Raw genomic sequence first — 10,937 nt, 5'->3', positions numbered from 1 at the left:
CAAAGCCTTGTCCCATCTTTTTCCTTCACAGCCTGCGGCTTTTTCCCCATCTTTTCCCCTCAGAAACCAAAGCCTTGTCCCATCTTTTTCCTTCACAGCCTGTGGCTTTTTCCCCATCTTTTCCCCTCAGAAACCAAAGCCTTGTCCCATCTTTTTCCTTCACAGCCTGCGGCTTTTTCCCCATCTTTTCCCCTCAGAAACCAAAGCCTTGTCCCATCTTTTTCCTTCACAGCCTGCGGCTTTTTCCCCATCTTTTCCCCTCAGAAACCAAAGCCTTGTCCCATCTTTTTCCTTCACAGCCTGTGGCTTTTTCCCCATCTTTTCCCCTCAGAAACCAAAGCTTTGTCCCATCTTTTTCCTTCACAGCCTGCGGCTTTTTCCCCATCTTTTCCCCTCAGAAACCAAAGCCTTGTCCCATCTTTTTCCTTCACAGCCTGCGGCTTTTTCCCCATCTTTTCCCCTCAGAAACCAAAGCCTTGTCCCATCTTTTTCCTTCACAGCCTGCGGCTTTTTCCCCATCTTTTCCCCTCAGAAACCAAAGCCTTGTCCCATCTTTTTCCTTCACAGCCTGCGGCTTTTTCCCCATCTTTTCCCCTCAGAAACCAAAGCCTTTTCCTATCTTTCCCCCTCAGAACCTGTGGCCTTGTTCCACTTTTTTTCCTCAGAAACCAAGGCCTTGTCCCATCTTTTCCCCTCAGAAACCACAGCCTTTTCCTATCTTTTCCCCTCAGAAACTGTGGCCTTGTCCCATCTTTTCCCCTCAGAAACCAAGGCCTTGTCCCATCTTTTCCCCTCAGAAACCACAGCCTTTTCCTATCTTTTCCCCTCAGAAACTGTGGCCTTGTCCCATCTTTTCCCCTCAGAAGCAGTGGCCTTTTCCTAGCTTTTTCCCTCAGAAACCAAGGCCTTGTCCCATCTTTTTCCCTCAGAAACAGTGGCCCTGTCCTATTTTTCCTCCCCTCAGAAACAGCGGCCTTGTCCCATATTTTCCTCTCAAAACCCGCGGCCTTCTCCTATGTTTTCCCCTCAGCAAGGCGAGGAAGGCCTGCGTGGATTGAGCGGAGCCGGCCTCGTCTTGCGGATTAAAGGCCCGAGCCTCCGCCGCTGCTCTCCCTTTGACCCGCAAGACCAGCCAGGCTGGGCGAAAGTGTAGGCCGGGCCGGGGAGAAAGGGAGAAAAGGAGGGAGGCGGCGCCGGGGCGAACGTGGTGTCAAAGACGAAGCGCGGCGTTACGTGGAGGGTGACGCGGCCTGCCTGCCACGATGAGGGAAGAGGAGGGGGAGCCGAAGCCAAGCGAGGCGGGCGGCTTCTCGGGCCTGCCAGGCGGGCCACCGCAAAGGACGACCCACCCTCCTCTGCCTTCTCCTCCTCCTCCTCCCGGGTGCCTCATTTTCCCGCTGACAGGATCGCCTTCCCGACTCTTTCGCCTCAACACTGGTCTAGGAAGACCAGCCGGCTCCCTACGCCCCTGAACCGGCCTCCTTCACCACCACGAAGGGCTGCCGTCTCCAGGAGGCTTCCTCGGGAGCAAATACGAGGAAGAGGATCGCGGTGTAAAGGCTGCGGAGTGTGGTCTTCTTCTCCGACTCGCAGTTTGGGAGTAAAGCGCCACATAGGAAGGGCTTGCTTTCCGAGTCGGTAAGGAAGGACAGCAGCACTTAGTCCTTGGATGGGAGGCTGCATCCACACTGGAGAAATAACCCGGTTTGGCACCGCTTTAACTTATTGTCTGGCTCGCTCTGGGCCCACAACAAACTCCAACTCCCAGAATTCCATAGCAAAGAGCCAGAAAGAGTTAAAGCGGTGTCAAAGAGGGTTATTTCTCCAGTGTGTTTTGGACCCCTGTGAAAGAAAGAAGTTGGCAGCATGATCTTCCCTTAGACTCAAGCCTACTTCCTCCAAATGCATCTGAGGAAGTGGGTTTAGATCTAAGAAAACTCCTGCTGCTAACGTCTTTCTTCCATCGAGTCTCAGTGCTGCTACAAGATCTCGCTATAGACTGATTTTACACTGCTCTATCTTTGAATTGTATAGTGTTTGTGTTATAATTCTTATTTGGCACTGTATGCTATGTATTCTACTGACAGAAGTGTTTCAAAGCTATGATTCAGGCTGTCAACAACCCCATGTAGAAATTGTCAAAGTGTTGGGGCACAGGCGATGGAGGAGGTTGGACACTTGATCATGTTCTTTCTCTAAAAGGAATGGAATGACTTTCCTACATTGTATAAAAAGGGCAGGCTAAAAGTGACTGGCGACTGTTGGATGTTTAGGAAAAGTTAGTTCGGACTTCGTAACATATTCATTTTTCTACAGATAACAATCTCTGGTTTTTCCCAGCATTGTGGGGACGCATATATTCAACATACTGAACAACATAGGCCTCACAGCAGCTTTTCTAAATTGAATCTCTCTGATTTTTCAGTGCTATCATATACAAAAAGGTGAGATGAATTCTTTCAAGACCCTGCATCCTAAATCCTTTCATTATATTAAAAAGATTGGATCATTTCCCCTTATAGTTAATATTGCAGGGCTTTTTTTAATTTACACTTGTAAAAATGCTGCTAGGGGTTTGTTTCATGAGGCAGAAAACATTCAGACTTTATTGTTACTTAAACTGAAATACAAGAAATCAAAATAAAGTAGCTAATAAAATGTGGAGATGTAATCTGTTGGTTTTCAGTACTTCTCAGCAAACAGGCCTGGACTTAATATATTACGAGTCCTCTATTCACTAATACATCTTCAATACTTACTAGTCATTGCAATTTTCAGATTCAGTCTGTAAAAGCAGTATTGGTGATTAAAATGTACTTCTAATCGCCTTGTTCTAAAGTATACTTATCCATGTCATCTCATTTATCACAGTGGAATTTATTTCTGAGCAAACTTTGCCTACATCTCCCTTCGTCTTCTGTTAAAATATAGTTGCACAAGGGCAAGCATTTTTCATTTTCCTCTGCCCACTGTAACATTTTATTACAAGAACTCTGTTTGATAAATGATATAACGACATGAATTGATTACCTTAATTTATAATCATGTTTAGTAAAAAAAATAAAAAAATTCTTCATCCTTTTTGTTGTGGGCCTTTCTGCTTTAAACTGAAATCCACATTTAGTGTCACAACAACAAATGGTCTTGTAAATACCTATCAGATCTGTGAATGCAGGCACCAACAGTAGTTAGTGACTATGGAGCATTAAAGCCTTTCCTGGAAGTAAATGATTTTACATTTTAGTTGAGAAATGTCCTCAAGTATCTAAAGGATTCTGGCTTGCACTGAATTCTTATACATTTCTCCTTTAAAAACAAAACCTCAAATAAATAAAAGAAGGAAAGAAGACAGGGAATAGTTTGTACAAAATTAGTGACAGCTATTTCTAAAACATGGCCACAGTTTCTCCCATCTGCCTTTAAAAACCAAGCATACTTCAAAATTAGGTTTAAGATGTTAGTAACTTTTTATAGCATGGTTCTACGAAGCATTGTGTTTTTAGCAAAGCTCCAAACATGTCTGTCAAAAAGCAGTCTATTTCTTTTGTTCCAACTATAGTGGACACTTTTGTCTGTGAAAGAAGTATTATTCCAGTTGTCAAGGCAGGTACCTTTGCTTTTTATTTGTATCCCTACCAAACTAGATTGGATTTCCTTTTCAAGCATATAAGGGACGCATTGAAATGGCACAACTTCCATTTTCGTTTGAACTTCAAAAGTAACTGTAAGCTCTCCCAATGTTATTGTGCTGCTAAGCTTAATCCAAGTGTTTTAATTACAATTATTGTGCACTCTTAAATGATTCTACTGAGATGAGTTTCATCTTGGATTCGATTGTTTTATTCCCTATTTGTTAAATAAACACATCCCAGCCGTTGCTTGTGTATGCTTTATTATTTCCATGCTTCATTGCAAAGATTTAGTTCTACAGAAATTTAGACATCAGAAATTCCTCTTCCATTAACCAAAAGTCAAAGGAAATGGCTCCTGTGGTTCTTCTCATAACATGTTTTCACAGAAAGCATAACTGTAGAGAAATTTGTTCTCTTTAACTTATAGCAGTGTCTCTTGGGTTTAATCATTACAGTATCATTTTGTTACAAGGATTGTTAAATTAAAAACCCAGACTATGAATAGTCTTTGCTGTTTGTTGTTGTTTTAAATTGTTCATCTGATGCTAAAAGCATAACCATCAAGTCCTGATGGTTGTATGTATAAGTATTTTGCTGCAAAATCTGTCGTAACTCATTTAAGGAAATGCAGAAACATGGACAACTACAATTTTCTAAACAGAAGGGAAAAGGCTTTTTAAAAACCAGATTTCCACTGAGTTTAATGTAACACAGTTCAGGATATTTTTAAAAGACCCATCATTCACTTTGTCATTTTGTTTAAGACACGCTTGATTTTGTAAAACTCATACACTGTCTTTGAACGCTTTTTACACTATGCTTTCCCCCCATTAGTAAACAACTAAATGGCATATATTCCTCTTTCACTTATTTTAAAAGTTCTCAGCTTTAGGGGTTTTTTAATTAAATATTTTCATCAGCTTTAGTTTTGAGGTGGTGATTAAATAAAAGTAGTTAAAGTCAAGTGTGAAAGCTGTGTGAAATTTCCTACTGGATCAAAGGACTTCCACAGGTTTAAATATATTTGTGATATTATTAGAACATGTGTGTGAATGTTTAGGATGCGAAACCCCAATACTTAGTTGCTTCAAATTGGTTCACCCAAGGTTGTTTAACATTTAAATTCAGTCTCTACAGAATAAAAAGACGAAAGAGAGTGGGAAGAAGGAATAAAAAAGTAGCAGTGATTTTAAAATGAACTGGTTTTTATTTTGTTTTACAGTCTCATGCCGCACCTGAAAATGTGGGTTTAATGCCCACAAAAGTTCAAGCTAAAACAAAAACTGGTTAGTCTTAAAGGTGCTGCTGCCAGCCTTCTTTAAATTTGTCCTGTGTGTCTTGACTAAAGGATATAGTTTCATCTTTTTTACTATTCAGCTGAAGGAGGACTTTGAAAATTCAAAACTGTAGGTACTTTTAGTCCAGCTATTTAATTCTCTCTCATTACACTCACACCTTTCCTGTGTCTTCCACACGATCAAACCAGTATCATGCTTTAAATCCCACGCTTCTAAGTAAAGCAGTTTGTTCCCATGTGTACCATTGACTCTGTGGGAATTATGATATGTCACCAGAGAGAAAAACCAATGAGAGCCAATCTTTCCCAGCAGGAGCACTTTAGTGTTGAGAGCAGGTTGTGTTTTGTGTCTCCAAAGTCTTCCCCCCACTTATGGGACCCTAAGGTTTATCACAAGGTTTGTTCCAAGGATGTTTGCCTTCTTCTGTGGTTGAGAGTCTGCAGAGAGAGCTCTTGGAGACCCTTTGAGACTCACTGAAAGCAAGAAATTGGCAGCAGCAGGAGCTTTCCTAGCCTTCATGCTCCTTCCTCAGAGATGTCTCTGTAAACCAAAGGCATCTGAGGAAGTAGACTTAAACTAGGGAAAGCCCATGCTGCCAACTTCTTGCTTTCACTGAGTCTCAAAGGGGCTCCAAGATCTCTGACTGGTTTCTACAAAGGCTAACTGGGCAATATTTTTGGATCTGGGAGGCTGAGAGAGAATGTGGTTTGTCTAAGGTCCTCCGGTGGGTGGGTTTCATGGCCGAGGGAGGGACTGATGAAAGCCTGGTCTCCAGAGTCCTCCTAGTCCAGAGCTCAGAGCAGGGAGGGCTTACTCGGGGTCTTCCCAGCCGAGGGAGAGGATGGAGGAGGTAAGACCAAGGAGCACCTCCTTCCTTGCCTCAGCCTTTCTTCTCTCCCGCACTTGACTCAAGTCCTCCTGGGTAGGAGAAGAGGAGGAGGAGGAGGAGGAGATCGTGGTGGCATCCGCACTACAGAAACAATCCGGTTGGATGCCATGGCAGTTCAAAGCGGATTATTTCTGGTCCTCGGACTAGGACTCTGGAATCCCCCGATTGAGCATAAAACCCCTCTGGGTGCCCTTGGGCCTCAGGGAAGGAAGGCAAGGGCAAACCTCCTCCGAACAAACCTTGCCAGGAAAACCCCGGAAAGGACTTGAAGGCACCCAGCAAGAATCAGAAGAAGAAAGCTGGGAAAGGGAAAGCAGGGTTTCGGGAGTCCCCAGCCTCCCTCCTCTAGCCAAGGCGGCGAGGGGCAGCTGAGATGTTTACTTCGTGGTATTTGCTATGCCGCCTTTCTCCCAGAAAGGGACCCAAGAGGGGTCACAAGAACAAGGATTCAGAAGATAACTTCCCTATCAAACCCTAAAGAGTGGTGCACACTTTTATAGACTATCGAAAGGGTGATGCATCCCTCCTTGTCAAAAATGTGGATGATGAATGAATGAATGAATGAATAAAAGGATGATGATGATGATGATGATGATGATGATGATGATGATGATGATGATGATGGTGATGATGATGATGATGCCCCTCTTTCCAGGAATCGCTCGCGGCCCGGAGGAAGCCGTCTGGGCCCTCTCTCTCAGAGGAGCCGAAGAATGATAGCTTGCGGTATAGATCTCCAGCTTCCTAAACTATAATGAGAAGATCTGGGTGGTGATGCTAAAGTTCCCTAAAGTGGGAGGCAATACGGAAAGAAGGAGATCATGCTCCAGATGGATGGGTTCAGCCAAGAAAGCCCTGGCTTTGCAAGACCTGAGCAGGGCAGTGGCTGAGATCTTGGAGGCCTCCTAAACCGAAGTGGACTACCTGACCACGAAGAAGGAGACCAACAAAGCTCCATGATCGGCTTCCCAACTTCTCCTAGAAAGAAGGGAAACCGGGTTAGTCATAGCAGCAGCCAAGTTGTTCTTAGTCTCTGGTGGAAATAAAGCCTCCTTTTCCTGTCTCTTGATCCTACTATATGCAGGTCTGTTTCTTTTTTTACTGGTTGTGTAGGACTGCTGCTTGACGTGAATGTAGATTTGACACAAACTGTGCCCCTCCTTTTAAGAGAAGTTGGACTTCATCTCCCAGAAGCCTCAGCCATGTGGGCCTATAGCCTGGGATTCTGGGAGCTGAAGTCCAAAATCCCCTCAGAGAGTACAGTTTGGGGACATAGATAACACCCAGTTTATTCAATGGCTCTGCTTTAGCAAACTATAGTTTATTGAATAAACTGGATGTTATCTAATGTCGAGAATAAACTGGATGTAATCTATATCTAAATAGGATTGTTTAGGCCAGTATATTCAGGCATGGAATGGAAAATGGAGACATTACTGTTTTCCTCTCTTGGCCTGGTTTACACTGGGATGCCTTTCCTTTGAATTGACATCCCTCCTTTAATAAGTCCTGGATTCAGTTTTAGGGAAGTGCAAAGGTTTCAGTTTTCTTTATCTCACACTTGCCAGCAAGAGAGGCTGCAAATAAAGAAGGCCTATGAGGAAAGCTCTCTCTCTATATATATGTGTGTGTGTGTTCTCTAAAACATAAGGAATAGAAATGGACTAAACCCTGAGCAGCAGGGCAAGCTTGCATAGAGGTTTCCCCGGCTCTTGTCCCATTACTATTGCTGTTATTATTGCAGTTGATTGGTTTTACTTTCAGGATTGATTCAAGGAAGAAGGCAAAAAGATTTAACAGATCGAAATGACTTGGATATGCCACAGAATTGACTGCAATGGATCTGAAGTAAAAGCATTCACTCTTGTTGATTTTACAAAGGGATGAAGAGAAATCTAGGAGGAGAGGTTTGTCCCTTGCCACTAAAGCCTTACGATAGAGTTTATCACACTGGGGCTAATTTCAGTATTAAAGAGACATTAAAGCAAAGGGTAATGACATGAAAACCCCACTTTGGGCAAGATGTCACCTTCTCTCAGCCTCAGGGGAAGGCAATGGCAAACCTCCTCTGAACAAATCTTGCCAAGAAAACCCTGGGATAGGGTTGCCTTAGGGCTGCCATAAGTCGGGAAGGAAAACACAAGATTGGAAGTGACCCATCCATCTTCATCCATGGACAGACCGCTTTTTGGGAATGGGGGGCTGGAGTGGGTTCAAATCTTGTGTTAAAAGGTGGGAAAGACCCTTCTTATTTCTTAAAACATGTGGGAGCTTGGTATTTATGCAAAGGGGCCTTGAAGCACCTTTGAGACCTAATTGTGCGAAAGAAGTTGCAGCATAAGCTGTCCTACAGACTTTCTGATTTGGTTTGATACCAGTTTAACTGCCCTGGCTCACTGCTTTGGGATTCTGGGGTTTGTAGCTGGTTGTGGCACCAGAACGGAACTACAAATCCCCCAAATCCCATTGCATTGAGGCAAGGCAGTTAAAAGTGGTGTCAAACCGGGTTATTTCTGAAATGTGGAAGAGGTGTTGGTCTACTTTCTAAGATCTGAGGAAGATGACCAAGGTCCAAAACACACAGCAGAAATAATCCAGTTTGAGACTGCTTTAACTGCCCTGGCTCAATGCTAGGAAATTCTGGGAGCTGTAGTTTTGTGAGATATTTAGCTTTCTCTGTCAGAGAGAGCACTGGTGCCATGATAAACTACAATTCCCAGGATTCCCTAGCACTGAGCCAGAGCAGTTAAAGCAGTCTCAAACTGGATGATTTCTGCAATGTGTTTTGGACCCATGTCTAGGAAAGAGTACAACTTCTTCAACATCCAAAATCCAATGTATGGCCCACAGGCTACCTGGATGTATTCTTCTATCTACACAGCCTCAAAGGTGCTACAAATCCCTTTGCATATTGATATTCCAGACTAACAGGACCTTTATAATGGTCCAGTACCTTGGCCACTTTGCCCTTTACAGAGAAGGACCCTTCTCTAAAATGGCTCCTCTTTCTTCCTACTCGAAGGAGCCCATCTGGAAACGAGAGTATGGGCTAAGCAGGGCTTCCAAAAGGGAAGCCCATGCTCTTCCCAGTCCTCACTAATGGAAGTCAGGCACCTAAAGTTTATTTATTTTCATCGATGAATTTTGTTGCAACATTATCTTTGTTGTTGTTGTGTGCCTTCAAGTCGTTTCCGACTTATGGCGACCCTATTATGGGGTTTCCTTGGCAAGTATCTTCAGAGGGGGGTTGCCCTTGCCATCCTCTGAGGCTGAGAGAGTGTGACTGAGAGAGATTGCCCAAGGTTTAGGAACTCACTACTTGAGCCTCTATCATTTTGTATGGAAGGGAAGGAGAGGGAAAGAAAAAAAGCCTCCATTAGGAAAGCTTTTTTTTAATTATCAGTGTAAAATAAGGGTGTCTGAGAGACTACCATCTCAGTCCCAACCTTAGTAAACCCACTGTTCCTCCCTTTTGGTGAAGGAAAACTAAGCATCTGAGGAAGTAGACTGAAGCCTAGGAAAGCTCCTGCTGCCAAACGTCTTTCTTTCAGTAGTCTCAAAGGGGCTACAAGATCTCTATTTACATACTATTTGAATCCTGTAACTCCTTAGTTCCCAAAACTTTGGCCCTCCAGATGTTTTGGACTTCATCCTGACTGTTTGGCCAAATTGTGCCAAAACACCTGGAGGAACAAAGATTGGAAACCACTGAGAATCATGGGCCTTCATGTCGAAGAAATCCCAGAACCATTGCCAAGTAAGTCTGAGGTAACATATATATGACACTTTGACACTAAAGATTAAAAGACCCATGGTGGCTTACCAAACTGACTATTTAGGGAGATCTTGTAGCCCCTTTCAGACTGACTGAAAGAAAGAAGTTGGCAGCATGAGCTTTCCTAGACTTCAGTCTACTTCCTCAGATGTATTTACATTCCTCAGATGCTTCCTCAAATGCATTTGAGGAAGGAGACTTTAGTCTACAAAAGCTCCTGCTGCCAACTTCTTTCGTTCAGTGAGTCTCAAAGGGGCTACAAGATCTCTCTCTACATACATTTGGACATTGCATGGCATAAATGCATCTGAGGAAGTGGACTAGGAAAGCTCATGGTGCCAACTTCTTTCTTTGACTGACTCTCAAAGATACTGCAAGATCTCTCTCTCTACATCCTGAAAGATAGAAGTTAGCCATATGAGCTTTGATAGACCTCAACCTAGGCTCAAGTCCACAAAAGCTTATGCTGCCAACTACTTTCTTTCAGTGAGTCTCAAGGGTGCTACAAGATCTCTTGACATGCTGGTTTCTACAGACTAACACGGCTGTTATATCTTTGAGATTACCTATAACACAAACAACCGCTACTACCTAGCCTAACACAGAACAGAAAAGAAAACATGTGTTGATAAGATCTCAAAACATCTAGGTTATCATCTGTGTCTGAGGGCCTTTTAAACCATTAATGGAGGGAGCGGACGGACTCCAAAATGAAGGGGTCGGGACGGTTTTAGAGTCCCTGAGGTAAAGAAAAAGACACGGTGGGGAAATGTGTGAGGAAAGCGTCGGTTCCCCCACATATTGTGTTATAACTCTGAGGGAATATTTCGGGCGAGGTGTCTGAAGTGAGGCACGAGAGAGAGAGAGAGACCCCCGCCTCAAGGTTCTCCCAGAGACACGTGAAAAGCCTTAGCCGTCTGAAGGGGGGGGGGACAAAAAAGGAGACTCTTGTGTGAGGAACGGTGAGTTTGGGCGCCTCTTTCTCTTCAGAGTCGGGCCTTTGTCTCCCTCTTCACACACATACACCCAGCTTTATTATTATTATTATAGTCTCACTCTTTCTCACAGTTTCCTCACACTCTCTCTCTCTCTCTCTCTGTAGATAGATAGATAGATAGATAGATAGATAGATAGACAGACATCTAGTGTGAGGAAACTGTGAGAAAGAGCGTGACTATAATAATAATAATAATAATAAAGTTGAGGGGATGATTTTATATATATATATATATATATATATATATATATAGTGTGAGGAAACTCAAAAAGAGGGAGACTATAATAATAATAAAGTTGAGGGAGGTGATATATATGTGTGAGAGTGAGTGTGTGTGAATGTGTGT

This window comes from Sceloporus occidentalis, unplaced genomic scaffold, assembly GCF_023333645.1.
Source record: "Sceloporus occidentalis isolate IW3139 unplaced genomic scaffold, rSceOcc1.0.p SCAF_3, whole genome shotgun sequence".
Classification (NCBI taxonomy): Eukaryota; Metazoa; Chordata; class Lepidosauria; order Squamata; family Phrynosomatidae; genus Sceloporus; species Sceloporus occidentalis.
Note: the sequence above shows the minus strand (reverse complement) of the source record.